This window comes from Epinephelus fuscoguttatus, linkage group LG8, assembly GCF_011397635.1.
Source record: "Epinephelus fuscoguttatus linkage group LG8, E.fuscoguttatus.final_Chr_v1".
Taxonomy (NCBI): Eukaryota; Metazoa; Chordata; class Actinopteri; order Perciformes; family Serranidae; genus Epinephelus; species Epinephelus fuscoguttatus.
Genome location: NC_064759.1, coordinates 20,077,101 through 20,103,387, shown reverse-complemented (window position 1 = coordinate 20,103,387; position 26,287 = coordinate 20,077,101). Strand labels below are relative to the sequence as shown.

General features: G+C 40.9%; 2 long non-coding RNA genes across 2 annotated transcripts in view; both read left to right on the top strand.

Moving 5' to 3' along the window:
* LOC125893232 (uncharacterized) overlaps nucleotides 1-26,287 on the top strand; it is a 214,585-nt gene that overhangs the window by 125,041 nt on the left and 63,257 nt on the right. The gene's annotated exons all lie outside the window — the stretch shown is intronic.
* LOC125893233 (uncharacterized) lies at nucleotides 5,174-12,555 on the top strand. Its single transcript, XR_007449847.1, has 4 exons — nucleotides 5,174-5,250; nucleotides 5,942-6,019; nucleotides 12,306-12,377; nucleotides 12,466-12,555. It is a non-coding gene; the product is annotated as an uncharacterized LOC125893233 (long non-coding RNA).

Sequence of the window (26,287 nt, the reverse complement as noted above, 5' to 3'; positions counted from 1 at the left end):
TCATGCCTTTATTTTTGTGTTAAGAAACTACATGACTCTGAAGTGAATGTTATTTTGTACAATTCTTTAAGCAAGACAGCTGTTTGATAGGCCAATTAATTAGTCTTTTCTTGGTTGCATCAATTTGAATGTTGCAGCAAGGTGCATGTAATTCAAATACAGGCAAATAAAAGGCCTCAAGTAGGAAGTACACAGTGTTAGCTGTCTTTTTCTATCAACACTTCAATAGGTAGATCTTGCCTTTCACCAAGGCCGAGGTCAGGGATCTTGGACTTAAAAAGGTTGGTGACCACTGGTCTAGGATATTGTTGTGATTGTTCTCAATTTTGCAGTGAGAATGTATAAGTTGAATACGCTGACCATGCTGAGTGCGAGGAAGATCTTCAGGATCCGTTGTGCAGGGCCAGCAGCTCTTGTTTGAGAAATGTCTGGAAATATAAAAATTCAAAATGAGTCTGTGGATGCACATCTTCTTTGCCATAAGGTGCTGGGGAGATGGCATCGAGCTGTGATGTAAATAAATTGAATAAGCTGGTGAGGAAAGGCAGCTCTGTGATGGGGATGGAACTGGACAGTGTGGAGACCGTAACAGATAAAATGATGACAGGACAGCTGAAAACTATCATGGGCAGTCCCTCTCATCCTCTCTATGCTAAGCTAAAGCTGCTCAGGTGCACTTCAGCCATAGACTCATCCAGCCACATGCCTCAAAGCACTCTTGGGGCTTTTTCATACCATTAGCCATCAGGCTGTATGACATCACAGATCCCAGTATCTCCCACTCCATAATTTAAACAAGATAATGTACCTTTTCAAAGTAGAGTACTGTATATAATCTTGTAACCTGTCTGAAGGAAATCTTTAAGCACTGCCAACTTTGAAATAACTGACTACTGAGGTAGTCAAGCTTTACTTGTTTTCACTCAAAATGTTTTAAGAGACAACAGCATTCAGGCGGGTAAGCAAAGAGCAATTCATGGTGGGTTTATAACATTTTAGTTAATTAGTATTCTACCTCAGGGACCTTTAGGTGCAGCAAAAATAGGTTGAACTTGGAGGTTCCTGCTGCTGCTGCTGCTGTCGTCATCTGATTCAGTATGGTCATCATTAGCGTCAGTCTCCTCACTTTGTGTATCTGTAAGTATTGATTGACATAGTCAATACTTCATTAACTTCACTTAACTTTCCTTATATGTTTTACAATATAGTATAAAGTGCAGATGTTTAACAACTATTAACACACTATTAAAAAATGCACAGTGCCAGCTTATTTTGGTTATTAATTTAGTATTTAAAAGTGGTAATGAAGTCACTTCATTCACTAAGCAACTATAAAATCCTTCAGAACAACACATTATACTACATTTTTAAAGCATTTTCCTCATATCTGTATTTTCACCTGAAGGTCCAAGATTGCTGCTCTTGTGTTCATGACAAATTAGGACATTTTTATGATAACACACACTTAGCCTATATAAACACACCAAAATCAGGGCTCCATGAAAAATGAGGACGTTTTTGAAGCGTCTATCAAGTGTTGTTAAAGAACAGTTTTACATGCAAACGGGACCAAATTTAGTGTAAGAGCAGTTTGCAAAACATTGTTGAGACAATTGTCAGTAGGTTAGAAAGATTGTCCTTACCTGAAAACGACTGGAAACCTTTGCTGGAAACACGACGGTGAAAGTCCGTGAGTGGTGAAGATCCTGCATTAACCACTTCCTGTGAGTCTCTTTCTTTCAAAATAAAAGCCCTCTACAGTTCCATACACAGCCCAGTCTTATTCTGGGTTTCAGTTTTGTTTCCGTTTTATCATTCAACTGCGGGTGGAATCCAGCTTTACTATGTTTGAGATCAGCGCTGCGGCACGTGAGGCATTCATTACAAACGCAGCCTCTAATTGGTCGATAGACTCAAATCATCTAAAACAGATACGACCGCAGCGGAGCGCTCGGTGAACGGAACATCCGGGACCTTCAGCCCACAGGAGACATTTAATCCTTCGACGTCACGCTGGAACAATCACCTCATGAGGTAAAGTTGGCTAATTAGCGAAGGGAAATTCAACACGCAGTGGACTCAAACTGTAAGGGATGCATGATGCATGATAAATGGTAATTACTTACTTTAGCTTTATCTTCAACAATAGACAGCAGAAGTTGTTAAAATCGCTGCATGAGTTAAAGGGACAATTCTCCAAACAAACTTTTTCAGCTTGGCTGCAGAGACAGTCCAAGTTGTTTTTAACTGTTCTTGAACACAAATTTGATTTCAGCAAAAGATATGTTTTCTGGAATTTAGATGATAATATTAATGTTTTCCTATGTAACACAAATTAATCTTAGTTAGTCAGTATAGGTGATGGTAGTGGAGCGAACAGTTTTATAATGATCTCATAGCAACATTTATCTTTGAAGGTGCTTTGGTAGGTTAATATTATTTGTTAAGGTTTTTTAATGTCACACTGTTATCACATTTGCACAGGGTTCACACCGATCTATTAGCCTGATCAGCAAATGAGTAATGAATAATACCATTTTAGAAGTCCTGTTTGATTTAAAGTAAGTACTGTTCTTTCTTATATTTGTCTCACTGACTTTTTGTCATCTTCCCATGTAAATGTTTGCAGGTTGAGGTGTACATGGCCAAGTAAAGAGCATGTCAAAAAGAAGAGCCAGACTTCTCCCTGAAGCTGAGGCTGCTCAATTTATTTTATCTGGAGTTGACAAGCCTTGTTTAAAGGTCCAGTGGATCAATGACTATAAAGGTATGTTATATATTATTCCCTTTGGTTACTGCATGAACGTCACTAGACATTATAGACATAATCATGCAAGACAACAAACTGATAATGACATTTGCTGCCAATATTTTAATAATAGTTTATTTATTGGTTTTATTGATTTGTTGTTGCAGCCCTAAACATCAATTTCAAACATCACTAAACATCATTCAGATCTTTTCACACTGTTAAAAAGTCTTATGTTTATTCTGCATATGTTTAGTCAATAGCTGATTAGCTGCAGTTAGTGAACCTGATTTGGATTGTATTACTTGACACTAATTAATGATCTTTGGTGTATTAGGACGTGGTGTATTTGCCTGTGCACCGATTGAAAAGGGATCCTTTGTGGTGGAATACCGTGAGTTAATCTCACAACATGAACGACAAGCGGCAGAAAAATACACAGAGAAGCAAAATGCTTTCCTGTTTGATTTTGAATGGAACAACAGCACATGGTGGTAAGTAAAGGCCTATAGAAGATCAGTTGTTCTTTGCAACATTATGGTTTTAGTGGAGAAAACTGAGATAGGTTTCCTTGTTCAATTTTAGCATCGATGCCTCCCATGAAGATGACTCAATGGGCGGCTGGTTAATGATGCCCACAAGTCCCCAAACTGCAAAATGAAAAGCTGACAGTCCAGGGAAAACCTCATCTGTGCCTGTTTGCAATTGAAGACATCCAGGCAGAGAGTGTAACCTATGACTATGGAAAATCTCAGTGGCCATGGCGAGCTCTGGTAAGTAAATTCTTTTCATAGATTATACAGTAAAAGATAAGTATGAGGAGGTACAAAGATGTGTATTTAATTCAAATGATTGACAATAATTTCTAGTAGGAAAGATCAGTTTACATCAGTGAGGGCTTTAGAGCATTCTTTGACAACAGCAGCAGAAGTTAGAAGTGAGAAACATGGACTGTATATGTGTTCAGTCGTCATGTCCTCATATTGTTTTAGGCTGTGAAAGACTTGACTGTGTTTCAGGTGACGTCCTCATATGTTCTGACCCAACGACTGTAGAGTGTGTGTTACATTGTCCTCATATTGCTTTAGGCTGTGAAAGACTTGAGTGTGTTTCAGGTGACGTCCTCATATGTTCTGACCCAACGACTGTAGAGTGTGTGTTACATTGTCCTCATATTGTTTTAGGCTGTGAAAGACTTGAGTGTGTTTCAGGTGGCGTCCTCATATGTTCTGACCCAACGACTGTAGAGTGTGTGTTACATTGTCCTCATATTGTTGGGTAGCAGATGCTATACAGTGTTAGTTGTTACTATAGAGTCTGGCATAATGAGCCCACATCCTCCTGTGAATTAAGTTCACTGAAACAAGTATGATCATTACTTCATTAATTAGTGAGGATTTATTTTACAGAATATTTCTGACACTGTATTGTTGTGTTTTGTTGCAGACACCAAGTGTTGACATCCTGACTCAACCTTCTGCAGACCAAGAAGTGAGCGAGATCCACTTCATCCTTCCAACAGGTAATTACACATGAATTTCTTCTCTTTGGAATTAAGTATATGTCTCAGTTGGGCCCAGTGCATAAATTTAATACCATTTCACTGAATTTAAACAGTCAGTTTGTGTGAAATGTTCACAATATCAATGTTAGCATTACTTGTGTGTGAATAGCATAGCTGATAGAAATTGGCCGTACCATTTGTTAGCTGTAACTCCCCCTTAAAGCATCAAATTAATCTTTATTCTCACTAAATTTGATATTTTTTGTCCTCTGGCTCATGTTTTTGTCCATTTCACCTCCTGCTCATCAGCTTACATGATTGGATTTCTGGGGAAGTTGATCAGTTTACATCAGTGTGGGCTTTAGAGCCTTCTTTGACAACAGCAGGAGAAGTTAGAAGTTAGAAACATGGACTGTATATGTGTTCAGTCGTCATGTCCTCATATTGTTTTAGGCTGTGAAAGACTTGAGTGTGTTTCAGGTGACGTCCTCATATGTTCTGACCCAACGACTGTAGAGTGTGTGTTACATTGTCCTCATATTGTTGGGTAGCAGATGCCATACAGTGTTAGTTATTGCTAGTGATGGCGGAATGAAGCCTCATGAAGCATTTTCTTCATTTTCGAGCCCAGTAGATGGCGCTCTTGGTTTAAGGAGAGAGGCTAGAAGAATAGAAATCTGGTGTGCTTTAAACCTTTTGTTGAACAAAAGCGCCATCTGGTGGGCTCAGAAAATAAAGAAATTAATTTATGAGACTTCATTCCGCCATCACTATTTATTACTTTAGAGTCTGGCATAATGAGCCCACATCCTCCTGTGAATTAAGTTCACTGAAACAAGTATGATCATTACTTCATTAATTAGTGAGGATTTATTTTACAGAATATTTCTGACACTGTATTATTGTGTGTTTGTTGCAGACACCAAGTGCTGAGATCCTGACTCAACCTTCTGCAGACCAAGAAGTGAGCGAGAGATCCACTTCATCCTTCCAACAGGTAATTACACATGAATTTCTTCTCTTTGGAATTAAGTATATGTCTCAGTTGGGCCCAGTGCATAAATTTAATACCCTTTCACTGAATTCAAACAGTTTTGTGAAATGTTCACAATATCAATGTTAGCATTACTTGTGTGTGAATAGCATAGCTGATAGAAATTGGCGTACCATTTGTTAGCTGTAACTTCCCCTTAAAGCATCTAATTAATCTTTATTCTCACTAAATTTGATATTTTTTGTCCTTTGGTTAATGTTTTTGTCCATTTCACCTCCTGCTCATCAGTTTACATGATTGGAATTCTGTGGAAGTTGATCAGTTTACATCAGTGTGGGCTTTAGAGCCTTCTCTGACAACAGCAAGAGAAATTAGAAGTTAGAAACATGGACTGTATATGTGTTCAGTCGTCATGTCCTCATATTGTTTTAGGCTGTGAAAGACTTGAGTGTGTTTCAAGTGACGTCCTCATATGTTCTGACCCAACAACTGTAGAGTGTGTGTTACATTGTCCTCATATTGTTGGGTAGCAGATGCTATACAGTGTTAGTTGTTACTATAGAGTCTGGCATAATGAGCCCACATCCACCTTTGAATTTAGTTCACTGAAACAAGTATGATCATTACTTCATTAATTAGTGAGGATTTATTTTACAGAATATTTCTGACACTGTATTGTTGTGTTTTGTTGCAGACACCAAGTGTTGACATCCTGACTCAACCTTCTGCAGACCAAGAAGTGAGCGAGAGATCCACTTCATCCTTCCAACAGGTAATTACACATGAATTTCTTCTCTTTGGAATTAAGTATATGTCTCAGTTGGGCCCAGTGCATAAATTTAATACCCTTTCACTGAATTCAAACAGTCAGTTTGTGTGAAATGTTCACAATATCAGTGTTAGCATTACTTGTGTGTGAATAGCATAGCTGATAGAAATTGGTACCATTTGTTAGCTGTAACTTCCCCTTAAAGCATCAAATTAATCTTTATTCTCACTAAATTTGATATTTTTGTCCTTTGGTCATGTTTTTGTCCATTTCACCTCCTGCTCATCAGCTTACATGATTGGATTTCTGTGGAAGTTGATCAGTTTACATCAGTGTGGGCTTTAGAGCCTTCTTTGACAACAGCAGGAGAAGTTAGAAGTTAGAAACATGGACTGTATATGTGTTCAGTCGTCATGTCCTCATATTGTTTTAGGCTGTGAAAGACTTGAGTGTGTTTCAGGTGACGTCCTCATATGTTCTGACCCAACAACTGTAGAGTGTGTGTTACATTGTCCTCATATTGTTGGGTAGCAGATGCTATACAGTGTTAGTTGTTACTATAGAGTCTGGCATAATGAGCCCACATCCACCTTTGAATTTAGTTCACTGAAACAAGTATGATCATTACTTCATTAATTAGTGAGGATTTATTTTACAGAATATTTCTGACACTGTATTGTTGTGTTTTGTTGCAGACACCAAGTGCTGAGATCCTGACTCAACCTTCTGCAGACCAAGAAGGGAGCGAGAGATCCACTTCATTCTTCTCCTTAGTAATTACACATGAATTTCTTCTCTTTGGAATTAAGTATATGTCTCAGTTGGGCCCAGTGCATAAATTAAATACCCTTTCACTGAATTCAAACAGTCAGTTTGTGTGAAATGTTCATAATATCAGTGTTAGCATTACTTGTTTGTGAATAGCATAGCTGATAGAAATTGGTCGTACCATTTGTTAGCTGTAACTTCCCTTAAAGCAACAAATTAATCTTTATTCTCACTTAATTTGATATTTTTTGTCCTCTGGCTAATGTTTTTGTCCATTTCACCTCCTGCTCATCAGTTTACATGATTGGATTTTGAGGAAGTTGATCAGTTTACATCAGTGTGGGCTTTAGAGCCTTCTCTGACAACAGCAGGAGAAGTTAGAAGTTAGAAACATGGACTGTGTATGTGTTCAGTCGTCATGTCCTCATATTGTTTTAGGCTGTGAAAGACTTGAGTGTGTTTCAGGTGACGTCCTCATATGTTCTGACCCAACAACTGTAGAGTGTGTGTTACATTGTCCTCATATTGTTGGGTAGCAGATGCTATACAGTGTTAGTTGTTACTATAGAGTCTGGCATAATGAGCCCACATCCACCTTTGAATTTAGTTCACTGAAACAAGTATGATCATTACTTCATTAATTAGTGAGGATTTATTTTACAGAATATTTCTGACACTGTATTGTTGTGTTTTGTTGCAGACACCAAGAGTTGAGATCCTGACTCAACCTTCTGCAGACCAAGAAGTGAGCGAGAGATCCACTTCATTCTTCTCCTTGGTAATTACACATGAATTTCTTCTCTTTGGAATTAAGTATATGTCTCAGTTGGGCCCAGTGCATAAATTAAATACCCTTTCACTGAATTCAAACAGTCAGTTTGTGTGAAATGTTCATAATATCAGTGTTAGCATTACTTGTTTGTGAATAGCATAGCTGATAGAAATTGGTCGTACCATTTGTTAGCTGTAACTTCCCCTTAAAGCAACAAATTAATCTTTATTCTCACTAAATTTGATATTTTTTGTCCTCTGGCTAATGTTTTTGTCCATTTCACCTCCTGCTCATTAGTTTACATGATTGGATTTTTGAGGAAGTTGATCAGTTTACATCAGTGTGGGCTTTAGAGCCTTCTTTGACAACAGCAGGAGAAGTTAGAAGTTAGAAACATGGACTGTATATGTGTTCAGTCGTCATGTCCTCATATTGTTTTAGGCTGTGAAAGACTTGAGTGTGTTTCAGGTGACATCCTCATATGTTCTGACCCAACAACTGTAGAGTGTGTGTTACATTGTCCTCATATTGTTGGGTAGCAGATGCTATACAGTGTTAGTTGTTACTATAGAGTCTGGCATAATGAGCCCACATCCTCCTGTGAATTAAGTTCACTGAAACAAGTATGATCATTACTTCATTAATTAGTCAGGATTTATTTTACAGAATATTTCTGACACTGTATTGTTGTGTTTTGTTGCACTGACACTGTATTGTTGTGTTTTGTTGCAGACACCAAGAGTTGAGATCCTGACTCAACCTTCTGCAGACCAAGAAGTGAGCGAGAGATCCACTTCATTCTTCTCCTTGGTAATTACACATGAATTTCTTCTCTTTGGAATTAAGTATATGTCTCAGTTGGGCCCAGTGCATAAATTAAATACCCTTTCACTGAATTCAAACAGTCAGTTTGTGTGAAATGTTCATAATATCAGTGTTAGCATTACTTGTTTGTGAATAGCATAGCTGATAGAAATTGGCTGTACCATTTGTTAGCTGTAACTTCCCCTTAAAGCAACAAATTAATCTTTATTCTCACTAAATTTGATATTTTTTGTCCTCTGGCTAATGTTTTTGTCCATTTCACCTCCTGCTCATCAGTTTACATGATTGGATTTTTGAGGAAGTTGATCAGTTTACATCAGTGTGGGCTTTAGAGCCTTCTCTGACAACAGCAGGAGAAGTTAGAAGTTAGAAACATGGACTGTATATGTGTTCAGTCGTCATGTCCTCATATTGTTTTAGGCTGTGAAAGACTTGAGTGTGTTTCAGGTGACGTCCTCATATGTTCTGACCCAACAACTGTAGAGTGTGTGTTACATTGTCCTCATATTGTTTAAGGCTGTGAAAGACTTGAGTGTGTTTCAGGTGACGTCCTCATATGTTCTGACCCAACAACTGTAGAGTGTGTGTTACATTGTCCTCATATTGTTTAAGGCTGTGAAAGACTTGAGTGTGTTTCAGGTGACGTCCTCATATGTTCTGACCCAACAACTGTAGAGTGTGTGTTACATTGTCCTCATATTGTTGGGTAGCAGATGCTATACAGTGTTAGTTGTTACTATAGAGTCTGGCATAATGAGCCCACATCCACCTTTGAATTTAGTTCACTGAAACAAGTATGATCATTACTTCATTAATTAGTGAGGATTTATTTTACAGAATATTTCTGACACTGTATTGTTGTGTTTTGTTGCAGACACCACGAGTTGAGATCCTGACTCAACCTTCTGCAGACCAAGAAGTGAGCGAGAGATCCACTTCATTCTTCTCCTTGGTAATTACACATGAATTTCTTCTCTTTGGAATTAAGTATATGTCTCAGTTGGGCCCAGTGCATAAATTAAATACCCTTTCACTGAATTCAAACAGTCAGTTTGTGTGAAATGTTCATAATATCAGTGTTAGCATTACTTGTTTGTGAATAGCATAGCTGATAGAAATTGGCGTACCATTTGTTAGCTGTAACTTCCCTTAAAGCAACAAATTAATCTTTATTCTCACTAAATTTGATATTTTTGTCCTCTGGCTAATGTTTTTGTCCATTTCACCTCCTGCTCATCAGTTTACATGATTGGATTTTTGAGGAAGTTGATCAGTTTACATCAGTGTGGGCTTTAGAGCCTTCTCTGACAGCAGGAGAAGTTAGAAGTTAGAAACATGGACTGTATATGTGTTCAGTCGTCATGTCCTCATATTGTTTTAGGCTGTGAAAGACTTGAGTGTGTTTCAGGTGACGTCCTCATATGTTCTGACCCAACAACTGTAGAGTGTGTGTTACATTGTCCTCATATTGTTGGGTAGCAGATGCTATACAGTGTTAGTTGTTACTATAGAGTCTGGCATAATGAGCCCACATCCTCCTGTGAATTAAGTTCACTGAAACAAGTATGATCATTACTTCATTAATTAGTGAGGATTTATTTTACAGAATATTTCTGACACTGTATTGTTGTGTTTTGTTGCAGACACCAAGTGTTGACATCCTGACTCAACCTTCTGCAGACCAAGAAGTGGCGAGAGATCCACTTCATCCTTCCAACAGGTAATTACACATGAATTTCTTCTCTTTGGAATTAAGTATATGTCTCAGTTGGGCCCAGTGCATAAATTAAATACCCTTTCACTGAATTCAAACAGTCAGTTTGTGTGAAATGTTCACAATATCAATGTTAGCATTACTTGTGTGTGAATAGCATAGCTGATAGAAATTGGCCGTACCATTTGTTAGCTGTAACTCCCCCTTAAAGCATCAAATTAATCTTTATTCTCACTAAATTTGATATTTTTTGTTCTGGCTCATGTTTTGTCCATTTCACCTCCTGCTCATCAGTTTACATGATTGGATTTCTGGGAAGTTGATCAGTTTACATCAGTGTGGGCTTTAGAGCCTTCTTTGACAACAGCAGGAGAAGTTAGAAGTTAGAAACATGGACTGTATATGTGTTCAGTCGTCATGTCCTCATATTGTTTTAGGCTGTGAAAGACTTGAGTGTGTTTCAGGTGACGTCCTCATATGTTCTGACCCAACTGTAGAGTGTGTGTTACATTGTCCTCATATTGTTGGGTAGCAGATGCTATACAGTGTTAGTTGTTACTATAGAGTCTGGCATAATGAGCCCACATCCTCCTGTGAATTAAGTTCACTGAAACAAGTATGATCATTACTTCATTAATTAGTGAGGATTTATTTTACAGAATATTTCTGACACTGTATTGTTGTGTTTTGTTGCAGACACCAAGTGTTGACATCCTGACTCAACCTTCTGCAGACCAAGAAGTGAGCGAGAGATCCACTTCATCCTTTGCAGACCAAGAAGTGGCGAGATCCACTTCATCCTTCCAACAGGTAATTACACATGAATTTCTTCTCTTTGGAATTAAGTATATGTCTCAGTTGGGCCCAGTGCATAAATTTAATACCCTTTCACTGAATTCAAACAGTCAGTTTGTGTGAAATGTTCACAATATCAATGTTAGCATTACTTGTGTGTGAATAGCATAGCTGATAGAAATTGGTACCATTTGTTAGCTGTAACTTCCCCTTAAAGCATCTAATTAATCTTTATTCTCACTAAATTTGATATTTTTTGTCCTTTGGTTAATGTTTTTGTCCATTTCACCTCCTGCTCATCAGTTTACATGATTGGATTTCTGGGGAAGTTGATCAGTTTACATCAGTGTGGGCTTTAGAGCCTTCTTTGACAACAGCAGAGAAGTTAGAAGTTAGAAACATGGACTGTATATGTGTTCAGTCGTCATGTCCTCATATTGTTTTAGTCTGTGAAAGACTTGAGTGTGTTTCAGGTGACGTCCTCATATGTTCTGACCCAACTGTAGAGTGTGTGTTACATTGTCCTCATATTGTTGGGTAGCAGATGCTATACAGTGTTAGTTGTTACTATAGAGTCTGGCATAATGAGCCCACATCCACCTTTGAATTTAGTTCACTGAAACAAGTATGATCATTACTTCATTAATTAGTGAGGATTTATTTTACAGAATATTTCTGACACTGTATTGTTGTGTTTTGTTGCAGACACCAAGTGTTGACATCCTGACTCAACCTTCTGCAGACCAAGAAGTGAGCGAGAGATCCACTTCATCCTTCCAACAGGTAATTACACATGAATTTCTTCTCTTTAGATTTAAATATATGTCTCAGGTGGGCCCAGTGCATAAATTTAATACCCTTTCACTGAATTCAAACAGTCAGTTTGTGTGAAATGTTCACAATATCAGTGTTAGCATTACTTGTTTGTGAATAGCATAGCTGATAGAAATTGGCCGTACCATTTGTTAGCTGTAACTTCCCCTTAAAGCATCAAATTAATCTTTATTCTCACTAAATTTGATATTTTTTGTCCTCTGGCTCATGTTTTTGTCCATTTCACCTCCTGCTCATCAGCTTGCATGATTGGATTTCTGGGGAAGTTGATCAGTTTACATCAGTGTGGGCTTTAGAGCCTTCTTTGACAACAGCAGGAGAAGTTAGAAGTTAGAAACATGGACTGTATATGTGTTCAGTCGTCATGTCCTCATATTGTTTTAGGCTGTGAAAGACTTGAGTGTGTTTCAGGTGACGTCCTCATATGTTCTGACCCAACGACTGTAGAGTGTGTGTTACATTGTCCTCATATTGTTTTAGGCTGTGAAAGACTTGAGTGTGTTTCAGGTGACGTCCTCATATGTTCTGACCCATCGACTGTAGAATGTGTGTTACATTGTTATTCTATTCCATCCTTTTAGATTCCCAGCAGAGCACAGCACTTCAACTACATTCATCCCAGGCATCCTCAAAACACCCCAGTGGAAAGCAAGGTTTAAAAGCAATTTGTATCCACATCATTAGCTAAAATATTTTCTATCCTATCTTACTTTTTTTTTCTTTTGTTTCTATTCATGACAGCTGGAAAGGTGAAAAGCAAGTGGACAGATGATGAAGTGAAGGCTGTTGAGCAGCACATGTTGCATTTCATAACAAGCTGCAAAGTACCAGGTAAAAAGGAATGTGACTCCTGCCTCCAAGCAGAACCACTAGCTCTGAAAGACAGAGACTGGGTTGCCATCAAATACTACATTCACAATAGAATCGTAGCAACAAAAGGAAGATGAAAAGCTAGAACTATATCATGTGGCCCAAGTACAATTCCATATCAGTTGAACTTAATTTTATTTTCATTCTATATCTTTTGTAAATGATGATACTCAGTTGCTCAAGTTGCTCTGTGCTACCAAATGTTCAGATTGAAGAATGAGTATTTTTTGTTTAACCCCCCACTCTCTTGGTTTTATTCACAGTACCTGCCATAATTTCTTTTAGAAAATTATGTTTAAGATGATAGGTGCATACTCTGCTCTTTCAACAAGCAATAGAGAAAGTATTTGAAAGGTTTGTTACTTTAAGCTATACCCTAAGTTTCCAGCATTGTGTTGCTGGTTTTTGAACTGAAAATTCACTGGAATTTTGGAGAAATTTGGAGGCAAGATTGCTGCATTCTCTGTGATCTATTCTGGATTCAATTTACATATTTACTAGTAATTAAAAAATTAAGAATGGCAAGATGTTTTCCATGTTTTTATTTAGATGAACATTTACCACAAAATTCATAAATGCAATACAATAATACTACTTAAAAAGTAGAAAGATCACATTTTTGATTATTTTGATTGATTATGTATCTATGGGTTTCACAATTCACCTAAACATGAAAAATCTGTGTGTGATGACTCATAAGTCACATAAACTTGACAAATCTGTGTGTGATGGCTCATAAGTCACATAAACCTGACAGTGTCCTCATAAGTCGCATTAAAATCAGGTTTGACCAAAATATAGCCCTAGCCAAAATCTCAACAGATACACACATTCCTGGAAGCATGGGGAAGAAACACTTTGATTCCCCAGCCTCTAGGACCTTGGGAAAGGTACGTTCCCATTTGTCACATTTTTGTCATATGTACTGATATGTCCTGAAAACAAGTATGTGTGTGTGTGTGTGTGTGTGTGTGTGGCTTCTCTCATTTTGTCAGTGTGTGTACATGTGTACAAGCACAAGGAGTTGAGATATTTGATGGACCCGTAGATGCCAAATCAAACCACAATAACAAGCCGTTCCACCAGCACATGCCGGTGCAGTGATATCTGGCCACCCATGAGATAGATATATATTCATAGCACACAATGGGCAATGTTATTCACTGAGCACAGGTCTGCTGCTGGGCACTGCATGCACTAATGCAGCTCAAATACAAGTCTGCACACACTGTACGCCGCATCTCACAAACAAATATACATATTCATAGTCATTAATTTTGCACATTTTTTTAGAAGGGGGGCACACGTGGACCCCCTCTGATTAATTGTGTTCCTCCTCCACCATTATTAAATCGCTGAGGCAAATATCCCCCATACAATAAATCCCTCTCAGCCCATGATTAATCAAAAGGCACACAAACCTAAGAGTGGTGGCGGGCAGGTAGAGTTACAGTGCTAAATCATCTTTATTGCACGACGAGCAGGTTTGTGCATGTGCTCGGGGTCCAGTGCCATAGCAGAGTGGAGTGTATGCCTGGCTTCTGGTCAGCCACCTCAGGGTCATAGACACACACTTTCTGACCTGTGTGTCATTGATTTGCCAGCCTGACCAGGGCACAAAGGTGAAGGAGATGGTAGCAAAATAGACTCTGAGGAAGCCCAGTGATTAGAGGGACTTTGCTGTCCCATCGACAAGTTTACCAATTGTCCCCAAAATTAAAGTCCATTTGAAGCCGTTTTATCCGTTTATGTAGGAAGGGTGTGTGACGAAAATGTTTAACCTTGCCCACTTTAGCCTGTAACATCAATTGGCATCTCCTCCAATTAGTGGTAGGTCATACCGTGATAATAGTGGGTTACATAATTAAAGTGGTTGCCTCCCTGTCACTGCTGGCACGTGGAGGCTTTGTGGGGGAGCAGTCACATGAAGCAGACATGGAGAATCTACAAGACCCAGGTTCCTGGAAACCTCAATTAACCTAAATGATTAGCTGTAGCCACGTAGCGCACCTCTCTAGCTTGACATTTCTCAACCAAGCTAATATTAGCATAGTGACTTCATTCTATCACGTTGTACTTCATCACTGTCCTTTTACCGGGAGGTCTTTCTTGTCTTATTGACCGAAAATGACAATGTTTGGAGTATCAGAGCCTCCTTATTTTCAGTTCAGTACAGAAGTGCTGATGCTAATTTGGTGGTTGCATAATGAGTTTTACATGTATTTGATTAATAGGGTGTAGGGTAGCGGTACAGCAACAGAGGCTATTGTGGTATTTGGTTTAACTTCACCTTATGTTAAATACTAATTGATTGCAATGCATTTTTAATCACATACTAATTGGCGATTACACTTTTAAAACATGCCCTGTTGCCGCTCTGGCAGAATCGCGGGGTTGTTGAGTGTGAAGATGGAGTTTAAAGGGCATAGTCTTCTTAGCATCCACAACTAAATGTCACAGTTGTCTGTTAATGTGTCAGCCAAATCAAACATGCACAGTGGTCGAGGGGTGCTAAGTGACAGGTGACCTTGGTGGCGTGATGGAAGACTGGGCTGGTATTTGAGCCCTCTGATCTTCGAGTGGGAAACCCTGTCTGGTCCTGTCTAGAGATGTACGCCCGACCAATTAGACATGAAATGGCAGTGACACTCACACCCCACTTATCAAAACAGTCTTCAAGTGTGTTCATGAATTCAAATGAAATATGCCTCTTTGCTTCAAACATGCAGACAGGGACATGTGAAATCCAGGCTGCGTTATTTGTATCTAGGTCAACATGTATAATGATTGTTGCAGAGGTCAAAAAAAGGTTCTATTTCAAGTGTTACCCTTTTAAGACATACAACCCTACACAAACAAAATCTGCCTTAACCTCTCGTACTTGTCTTCTCACCTTGTCAGGTTTGCATAATGTCCAGAAAAACTCCATCTATTCATTCATCTTTTTTTCTATTCTTCCCTTACCCCTAGTTACCCTATCTTGGACAGCCATTGGATGACTCACAGAGGGCCCAGACACCTGGTTGGGTCGTCTGCGAGGCATCTGACCTCCCATACACACAGCTGCCCCCCTCCTACATCTATTACTGGGCCCCACAGTGTTCCATAATGTTCTGAGTAGTCAAGCATATAAATAAAGGTGAAGCAAAATGACTGCCTCTGTCTTGACAGAAGTGCTGAACCACAAAGAACACCTTGAAGGGCATGTTAACTGTCAATAGAGTTCTGTGTAAGCCCCTTCAATTAACATAAAACTTAACAGCTCCCCAGTTAGCCGCTATATAACCCTGGCGCTGTCTCCCCTCACCCATTCGCTATTTTACCCCCTCCGTGTTGGCTGCCGTCATGCAGTCTAGCCGCCGAAGAGGCAGTAAACAACATCTCACCATGTACTTGCACAGAGGCGGTTACAAACACGCATACGCATAATGATATTCTACACACACACATTCAGTCCCACATTCACACACAAGAAATTCAAACACACACTGGCGAAGCTTCCGCAAATTACAAACCCAAAGAGGCTGTGCTCACATTTTGCACACACACACACACACACACACACACACACACACGAGAATGCACACGCACACACAAATTTGAAAAATCCCATTTACTGTGATGCTACGTGACTGAAGCGTAGCGTAGCTTACCCCTCTCTCCCAGGCCCATGGTAATGCTGCATGAGATTTGTGATGCAGTGGGGAGATGCATATGGAAGGCCTGTGCTCAGATCTCTCGGTCATGCACCCCATTAGGTCCTGCTGTTGATGCTGTTGCTATCAAAGCTGAAGTAAACTGCTCAGCAGTCGGCTGTATGCCTAAGCACAGAGACAGAGACAGGCTAGCGATCACACTATACTGCTAGGATAGGCCTATCTATCTTGTAATTAGGATGTGTGAGTAGGCTACAGGGAGGTAACTTAAGGCTCACAAACAGCAAAGTATTCTCGTGTAAGATCAGCCTGATTTGGGGCCGGCGGTGTGCTGCAAAGTGCACCTCTGCTGTGCACATACATAGCATGATATACTGGGTGATTTTAAACTAATGGCGCATTCCTTATAGGATTTCAACTACAGTGAAGAATTTCATCATGCAGATTCTCAGACTTTGCAGAATCAAAACCAATCTAAAGAGGATAAATTGCCCTCAAGACAAACAGAATGATGAAAATGCCCAGAATGAATGGGCTGAAAGATTCAACCCTCTATGTGCTGAATAGCCCCTAATGTGTTTGGGTTTTGAGATAACATGCAGTAAATACCCGCATTCTTCGGCTCATCACAAAAAATCCAATGGCAGCTTTCACATTTGCTTCCCATCACTGGTGATTCCTGGGGAGGCGTTATTTGTGCAGCACACAACAGTGCTGCTCTGTTGTAATTGTCTAGATTTTGCAAAGGGCCACTCATCTTTCATTCCCCTGCCAACACACATGCATATTCGTGGAGGTGAAACTAACATGCTTAGTTGTTGTTTTCCTGCTTTACCATTCTTCAGGGAGACTTAGTTCTGGTGTGGATTTGCTCCCATCGCGCCGGCAGCAATGTGCCTGTGTCTCAGGGAGAGGGATGGCATCAGCTGGCATCGGATGGCATCAATTCAAACCATGGTTTCTTTTCTGTGGGCGCTCCTGTTCAGCAAAGTAGATTGCTGGGGGAGGTTGCTATCTACCTTCCTTCCTTTATTTCTTCTTCCTTTTTTGATTTGATTTAATTCCATTCTTTACCCCCACCCTGTGTCTGCGCCTCATCCCCGCACAAACATCGTTCTGCTGGCTGCACTCAGGGATGGCCGATGAGATGGTTTCTCTTCAGCGAACTAGGCTGCTCGCATTAGAGAATGAGCGATGGATATAGGGAAGTGAGGCTGGATAAAGAAAGAAAACACAAGTCTGTGTAAAACCCAAAAACATCAGATTGAAATGTGATCAAAGACTAGAAGTGAAAAGGAGATGTGAAAGAGGATAGCAGAGACAGACAGTGTTCGGCACAGTCAAAAGAGACCAAGAGGTGTCTGTGAGTGACAAAAGGTTGCTCATCCTATTGCCACCCCGGCCTTATCCCTTTAGTGTAACGCGCTGGTTTTAGGTTTGCAGAGAGACTCCGGCGTGAAATTCTGCTAAGCATGGTTGGGAGCCGCAGAACATGGAACACGGATGAGCTGGGATTAGGGAGGCCCAAAGCCCTCCCTTCATCTGTGCCTTGCAGGGCGTCTGTGATCTGGATGGTGCTCAGTGGGCGACACATGCCTGTCAATGTCCACTAGCTGCAGACACAACGACTTGAGGTCTTGCACGCAGTGACGTGGCCACACGCCACCTCCACAAATCCTCCACTCTCCCACAGTGCTGCTCATCTATACACCTCAGTCCGCCAAGATGCCCCCTCCTCACCCCCCCACTTCCAATCCTCGTCTTTATCTCCCCTCCTGTTCCCTCTCCACATGACTATGTGTTCTCACTGTGATCTCATCACGTCTCAACCGCACTAGGCCTCTTAGCCAGATGTATATGCCACTGGATGTGTTGTGTGTTTACAGGGGTTTGGATGTTTGCCTGTGCGGCCTTATACAAAATAATACAGAACCGAGCATGGGTGTGAATTTATTGTCTGAGCTCAGTCTTTGTGCGTCCATCTGTGTGCACTGATGACTGTGCGTGTCAAGGGCCCATATGCTGTCCTCCTGCCTCCTCTTTTTGTCCTGTCCTTAAGGCCGGCCATACTTGCACATGCTTTTCATCTGCAGTCAATACCTATTGAGCTGTTCATGAAAGGGAAATGACAGCTAGTTCATAACTTCCAAGGCTGATCGATAAGTACCTGCACCAGCTCAACTCATTCCTGAATCACTCCTCTCTCCAAGAACTCATCCCCCAGAAGCACCTTTTCAAACACAGCATACCTGATTGAAAAGAAAGCCCTAATTTATGTGAAAAATGTTTGATGTTAACACATTACTAGAAGCTGTGTAATATGTTCTCCAGGATTATGAATGATACAGTAAGTGCTTCAACACAAAAGAAGCTGTTATTTATACTTGACCTTTTAGCAGGTGATACACAAGTGGTTATTGCGCAGGTGTTTTGCAAAAAAAAAAAAATTAAATAAATTCAATCCAATTAAGACTGTAAAGCATCAGCAAACTGTGATTTATATGGTGTAAATTTGTGCATGGATTTTAGAGTGTCTGAGGGCACGTTCATAAATATCATGAATTTGCGAGGGTGTGAGTTTGACTGGTGCACATATTTTTTCAGTAAGTGTGAAAGAAATGAGGAACAACTGCACTTTACGTTGACTTATCAGCTGAACTCAGGTGAAGTCTTTGATCCTGTAAATCCATGGTGAGTCAGAAAGGGAAGATGTAGATGAAGCAGAGGCAGTTAAAGGGGATTTTTGAGTATTAAGTCAACAACTGAGATATTGATTCTAAACTACTCATATAAGCTGAAACTAATATTTGATGCATGTGGACTGTGTTTGACTGCTTGTATAGGTGTTTGAACATATTCTTTATTTGCTTGAATTCATAGCTGTTAATTGTTTCCATTTGCACACATGCATTGTTCCTATGTGTTAGTGTGCATCCCTGTATTTCAGCACTGTGCTGGTAAGTGGCCATTAATGGCTTGGCATCTCAGGGGTGAGGTGCAGTTACAACAAAGCCTGCGGCCCTCAAAAACACACACACATTTGTCCCCTGAGTCCAGGGATGTCGACACAGAAGACAGAGGAGTCTTTGAGGGCCAAACTAAGAAAGCTCACGGCCCGGGAGCTAAGGAGTGGAAGAAAAACCAGGACGGAGGGGGGGAATAAATGATAAATATCTTTGCTTACTTTTTCAAACATAAGGAAGAAAAAAACCTCCTCCCTTGCGGAGCTTGAAATGCTGAACTTTGTCTAGGTCCGGTTGCGACCAGCCAGCAGGCAGCTGTGGCTCCAACACTTCGCTCTGTATCTCTGACTCTCTCTCCCTTTCTGATGCTTTCTCCCTCGACCTCCCGTTCAAAGCAAAGTTGGCTCCTTATTTATGTGCAAATTTGCTCTTAGGCCCTACGAGGGTGGCGCGCATGCTGAATCTCTCCTTTCTGGGCTTTAGCAGATTATCCCGCTGCTCCCTTTGGTCCCCGTCGCCCTAAGCCCAGCTGCCCCGACCTTTTGTCATTGAGACTTTCTCTTCTCGCCTTGGTGTCTTTCTTTACCTCTCTCCCCCCTCTCCCCCCTTCCACCGTCACTCCGTACACTTCCCCCCATGCCGCAAGGCCTGAACTCTCCTTTCCTGCTCTAGACGCCACAGCCGTCACCCCACCCCCCCATCCTCCTCCTCCCACCTCCTCCTCCATCTTGTCCCTTGCCTCTCTCCTCCGTCTTCTGCCTCCCTCCTTCACTCCCTCTCAAAGGGCCATTATATCGCTCTCTTCATGGACAAAGGACCCTGGAGAGACAGAGGGAGAGGGAGGGAGAGAAAGAGGGAACATGGCTGGTGCTTTGCTGCTCTCTCGTCCCTAATCGATGAAAGTGGCCCACGTGGAGCTCTGAAGGCTAATCGATACTCTTTTTTTCCCTTTTTTTTTCTCCCTATCTTTTTTCTTGACCGTCCGTTTTGTTGCTGACTCTGACAAAATGCGATGGCAGAACAGAATGAATGAGTGGGGGGAGAGGTTGGAGGATGTGTTTGGAGGGGACACCCCCTGATCACATCTCTCTGGGGGTTCCAGAGGATTGGTATATATGTGTGTTTTCATTGGTGTGTGTGTCAGCCTGTGCAGAGCAACTTTGTGTGTGTGTGTGTGTGTGTGTGTAGGGAAGGGTGAGTGGTAGAACAGTGGGTACTTGGAAAAGCGGAGCTGACAAAAAAAAAAAAAAAATAGAGAATGAAATCAACAATGTGACCTCCTCCGACCCCATCTGTATCCCCACACCAGCCTCCTATCCCATCCCACCCGCCCGACACACACTTGCCCCTTTTCTCTCACCGATGCCTCCCTGCCGGGTTAGGTTGCTGAGCAAACAGAAGGCAAAGAGTTGACTCTTTCTCTGCCTCAGCTCGCCGTATGGGCGCATGGAAGGATTTGGGAAGCCTCAGCCCGCTAAGCCACTTCATTGTATTCTTCTCCATCTTCCCTCTCTCACCTCTCCCCTCTCCCTCTGTCTTTTGCTGTTCTCACACTGTCTACGTCTGGGCTCTGTCTAGTCCGCATAAATATAAAAGCGGTGTCGTCATAGAAAGCCTTACACATCTGTTTGATGATAAAAAAAAAGTAGACTTTTTTTTTTTTTTTTTTACAGTTTTACCATCTTTAGACAGTGAAGATATACAGATAGTTTATTGCTGGTAAAATATGTCAAATGAAATTGAATGAATGAATGTTTATGCTGTGCGTCATTAGAGACTGCAGCTACTGTACAGAAGCCATTAAGTTTTACGAAATCCACCCTTAAAGATATACTCTGCAGGACTTTCCTTTACACAATGTATGGAATCATACAGACGAAATCCCTCTCAATCATCACTTATGACCCATTAGAAGTGTGTGGTGGTGTATGTTTCTGTGAAGACTCCTTTGCCCTCTGCCTGTATTTTCTTACCTTTGTCTTGTTTTCTGTGTTCGGGATGTTTATAGGTGTGTACCCCCACAGTGCTCAGGTGATTTTGCAGCCTTATGCAAAGGTAGCGACCAAGGGCCAGACCACAAGCAGCAGGCAACCAAGAGACAAAGCGCAGAAAAATCGCAAATTTAGCAAGGTGAAACGCCAAGCATGGGTGAATCTGGGGTGGCGAATGCATTTCCAAACAATAACCAACAATCCTGCATAGTATACCTTTAAGGAGTGTTTTACGTAAGTACGTTTGAACACACACAACTATATCTTTATCCTTCATGGTGACAGGTGTTAGCCCTGCCACAATCTTCATCCTTCATTGTCCTGATGACGGTCATTTAAACTGAAATGTACTAAATAGTAAGTGAGGAGTTTTTTTTTTAACTTCTGTTCAAGAACATTTCCAGCTATCTTTGTCTGAACGTGCCTGACTGTTGTTGAAGTTGATTTTCCAGTAGTTTCAGGGTCTCTGTATTCCCATACTTCCTTCTGATCACTTGATCACTGATTACTTAGATTCACACACAAGCTACACTGAAATATACAGTATGAACAAGACAGAATTAGCTCAGTATGTGACAGTGTGCTCAGCAGCTTGAAGAACTATGACATAGGTGTTGCCAGACGCTGGCCAAATAGCCTTGACCCATCAATTACCAATTTCAGTAATCATATATTCAATTACTGGTGTCATAGAATAATTGTTGTTCATACACAATCATTTCCCTACAAGGTTTTCCTTTTTTTCTGTTTTCTAATACACTGTAAATTGAGGTTTTAAATGAATTGGATGATGTGATTAAAATCAAATGAGGTAAAATGGATTCAGACAGAGGAAACATGTTCTCTCAGTCTAACTCTCTCTCTCTGTCACACACACACACACACACACACACACACACACACACACACACACACACACACACACACACACACACACACACACACACACACACACACACACACACACACATCACATATATAACACTGCACCTCCAGGACCTTGTGCTTCCCTCCTCATTGCTTCACACACCTGTCTAACTGGATATTTAACAGCTTTTTCCCTTCCCTATCACCCTCCCAACACCAGCAGAGAGAAACAATTACGCTCAACTCTGCCACTGAAATGACAATGCGACATCCTCTTCACTTTACACCACCCGACTGTTAACCGTATGTGGTAATTACCTTTCTACGGCATCTTCACAGTCACTTTATTAGTCTCCTAACAAGGCTTTTTAAAATATAAATAGCAGCCAATGAAATGGCAATTAACCTTGCAAATAGGTATAAATGACTGTCCAGGAGACAAGGGTATTGGCAGGGACTGTCAGAGCGAGGGAGGGAGAGGAAGAGAAGGAGAGGAAAAGGAAGAGATGTGGATAAAGAGGGGGAAAGAAACAGGCGGGGAATGGTGGGAGATGATGCAGCCCATAGGCAAACTGCTCCCACGGGCCATTGTTTGTTGTGTCTGCGCTGGACCATTGTTTCGGTCCCTATTAACCTCTTGGCCCTCTGTGCGAGAGCGGGAAAGGATGGGCGGATTCAAAATGACAGACATGGCCTAGTGACAAGGGAGGTGAGGAGTGGTTTTAACAGGGGCTTAGGGGCAGTGGGGACCCTCGCTGTCTGGCTAAAGGAGAAGGAGGGGGCTGTGTGTGTACGTGAGAGCGATGGAGAGAGTGTGTCTGTGCGTGTTTGGGTGGGAGGGGGGTATGTCTCGCTGACCAGAAGGGGGAGGAGTTGGCCAGCCCAGTGTAATCTCTGTTGCTGTCTGCGTACGTCAGACAGACAGCCCTGATGCTGCTCCCGCCTAGGGTGAGCCTTTAAACTTGTAGGATTTTACGTCATACAGTTATACACTTGGCATGAAACTCTTTAACTCAGTATTCTTAAAGTTGCTCTGCAAAATAGTCTGTATGCTACCTCTGGAGCATCTTGATCAAGAACTCTCCTGTGGTGTAGTGTATTTCTGCTACATGCCAACCGTTCTCACCCTGGGGACAAAGTTCTGATGTCAGCCCAGTATCCCTTGAAATTATGTCCATTTTGGATGAATTTGGTCCAATGCCAATAAGGGAAGTGTGTGTCCTTTATGTGTGTCAGGATGGTGCGCAGGTGTGTCTGACATTCATGCAGGAGAACATCAGTTTCCCATTACAGACCTGCCTTTTTATTAGAGTAACCATTATCTCAACCAAGGGGTTTTTAGTTTCTTATCTTTAACTATACCCTAACTTTAGTTTGCCATAATCGTGAGCATGATGTAACCTTGATGATTATTTGTACATCAGTTTTCTTGCATTAAGTGTCGTCTTGATACTGGACCTTTTAACTTTGATACAATACCATTTTTGATGATATTGGAAAGAATTTACATCGATACCATGCAGGTTTTTCTTAAAAGATAAACATAAAAAAAGCTTTAACATGGCAACAACAGCTCTTTTTTTCTTAATTAGTGGTGGAGAACACCACTACCGTGTGTTTTCTTTACCGCAGTAAATGTTAACAATAAGAGAGAGTGAGAAAGCACAGCTGGTAACAGTGTATGGGTACTGCGGAGAAAGAGTATTGAAACTGTTTCAAATATTCACAATCAATATGTATCCATCATTTTTTATTTCTGACTACTTGCATGCCTCCATGGTGAACACATGTTTCAAAAACAGAGAAAACTCTTGATGATTTGAAGTAAAGGGGGACCGCGTTTAAATGCAGCAAAACTAAATCAAATCATTCATCTAAAACATTCACCCAACTCCAGCAGAATAATCCAAGTCACATTCATCCAGTTGTTAAAACCTTACTATTTAAAACATACGAGTAGCATGCCTGGACAAGCGTGTGCATTTGAACTCTGCTCAATGAAAAACACAAGTAGAGTTCAAACGCATGTATTTGCCCAGGTGAATTTTCTCCGTTTTTGGATTGTTCGATCATTGTGGAGGCATGCCAGAAAAACGAAGTTTGCTTCACAAATTCAAGGTACCACAGGGTGGGTAGCTGATATATAAATGATAATTTTGTGGATGAAGTATTCCCTTAAACACGCTGTTGTTGCAGTAAATGGACATTGTAAGAAGGAATTTCAAAAATGTTTGCTTTGACATTTTAAAAAAAAAAAGTTAAAATGTTACGTTCTTGACTGGTGTTAGGGTTGTGGTTTACACTGTGACTCTGCCATTCTGTATTTGCAGTAGTTTCTGAGTAGCTCTTGGTTGTATATTGTAATTCTGTATCTCTATTTTGAAATTTTACAAGTTATTTCTATACTACTCTGTACTCTCTCATCTCACTTTTTTTTTTTTTTTTTTTTCCCTCCGTGATCTTAACAAGGTCTAAGGATATAAGATGCGGATTGTGTATCCCTCTGAGATTCTGCAGTTTTGGAAAATATATTAGACTTAACATTACTTGATCTCCTACATTAATACACTGATAGCAAGGCAGTCAGTAGAGCATTCACAGGTGTCTCTAGGTATATTTAAAGGATCTTTTCAAGGCCTATATAGAGGGAAACTTAAATAAATTGCAAGGCATTGGGTAGCAGAACTTGTTTTGCAATATATGTTGACATGATATATTTATGTCACATCTAAAAGATGATAATCACTGTGCTTGTCTTTTACTTGTGACAGTTAAAGTAGATGTATAAGTATTTCAACGCCAGTTTTTGTCATAGGATTTCTGATACCAACAGCTTTGATATTACTTGAAGTTTAGACTTAGACATAAGAAACTTATCCAGTGTAGCAAAATCCCCCCCTCATTTTCCCTGACACTTGTTAGTGACAACGTACAGATGGTTTTTGTTCCTCGTAAAATCATCATTCCTTCATGAATAGATGCGGCGCTGCGTGAGACACTGTCACTTCAAGAAGCCGCTAGAAAAAACCTTTGTCGCTTTACATGGGGACACACCATTTCCTGCAAACCAAGGACGCAATCTCTGCCTCCTCTCATGTGTCCAAGTATTACAGGATTCTGAGAACAGACGAACTTACCCCTGTGAGCCTTACCTGTGCTCTAGTCAGGAGTGAAACGACAACTCTTTGCCACACATTGAGAGCCAGTGGGAGGAAGATGCTGGAGGAAGGTAGCCCTAAGAGGATGAACCGTGGGATTTAGAGTCCTGTGGGTAGGGCAGAATGCCAGATATTCTAGCCGAAAGTCCTGTGGATCAGATGAAGCTGTCAAGCAGGGCAGTGAGATGAGAGAGCCATGGGGAGAGGGAGCTTGGAGATGGAGGCTAGGCAGGGAAGCTCAGCGGATAGCAGAGACAGAGAGCTTAGGCTGAGGATCAGGGTTGTTTTACAGGAAACTGTCAAAGGTAAGGAGAGAAAGGGAGCTGAGATAGTGTGTGACTAGAGAATCAATGAGGTGAAGAAATGGAAAGTTTAACACAAAATAATTCCCACAAAGATCAGATTGAGAAACTAGGTTAAACTCAATTTTGGCTTGATTTATATTATGTACGGGGAACCTCAGTGTTATAGGAGACAACTGTGGGGAAACAGGTCACGTTCGTGAAATCAGCTGCCACATTAAACGAAAACCACTTGAGTTAGAAGACATAAAGGGTCAGGCAGTGAGAATCTCAGAGTAGACTCTACAAGACATATGAGCAGCGTTTAACGTGTCGTTGTGTGTCTGGACTTCACTCGTCTGGGAGGCCTGGGAAAGTAGTGTTAAATTACGCAGAAGGAGATAGCGCGACCCTGTCAGGACATGGCGTGGCGTTGTGGAGAGTGCAGCGGATGGACGTGGCACTGGTTTGTGCCCCCCGGAGTGCCCTGTCAGGCCTCATGACCGCATTGTGCAACCACATACACTATAGCGAAGAGGGGAGATTAAAGGGCACATGAGGGAAAGGGAACCATGGACTCTATCTCTTTCCGTATCAACTTCTGGAGTGTTGCACACTTAGATCCATTCTACCTCTACTTTCTACACTTTATTGGTTCCACTACTGTCCATCCTTGATGGAAGTTGATAAAAATCTAAGTATCCAGTACATAAATTGGACATTGCAGTGAGTGTAGGGAAGCACAGATTAAACTTTTGTTACATTTTAATAGTGTTT